Source organism: Arachis ipaensis, chromosome B04 (assembly GCF_000816755.2).
Source record: "Arachis ipaensis cultivar K30076 chromosome B04, Araip1.1, whole genome shotgun sequence".
NCBI lineage: Eukaryota > Viridiplantae > Streptophyta > Magnoliopsida > Fabales > Fabaceae > Arachis > Arachis ipaensis.
Genome location: NC_029788.2, coordinates 12069770 through 12070242, shown reverse-complemented (window position 1 = coordinate 12070242; position 473 = coordinate 12069770). Strand labels below are relative to the sequence as shown.

Sequence of the window (473 nt, the reverse complement as noted above, 5' to 3'; positions counted from 1 at the left end):
CTCCAATACAAATTTTAATTTTAAATCAATACACTTTTTAAAAATAAAAAATAATATTTTAAAAACACTCCATTAGAAAGGTTCAATTCTTATGTATGGAGGGAGACAATATTATTGATGAGGTCCAAAAAGCCATGGAGGAAGCAAACACTTTACAGTAATTATTTTGGTGGTATTATATCTCATTGTAAGGTTTTTTGCACAAGTTTAGAATTGCTAGATATCACATGTGAAATGAAAAGGAAATTTAGTGACACATTTTCTAGTTAAATTTGTCCTTACTATACTAAGTATAGTATGGGTGGAAGAGTTACAAGTAAATAGGAGTGTTCAAGACTTGATACAGTTTAAAATTTGGCCTAAATTCAAGACATATTTTATTAGATTCGAATTTATTATTTTTATTTATTGTTATTTTTTGGTCGAGTTCGAATTATGATTCGAGCTATCCGACCCGGTCCAAAGTTATTTTC

The 473-nt window shown here is 28.3% G+C and overlaps 1 protein-coding gene across 1 annotated transcript in view; it reads right to left on the bottom strand.

Annotated features, from left to right (window-relative positions):
* LOC107638921 (stilbene synthase 3-like) overlaps positions 1–473 on the bottom strand; it is a 14333-nt gene that overhangs the window by 1870 nt on the left and 11990 nt on the right. The window lies entirely within an intron of this gene.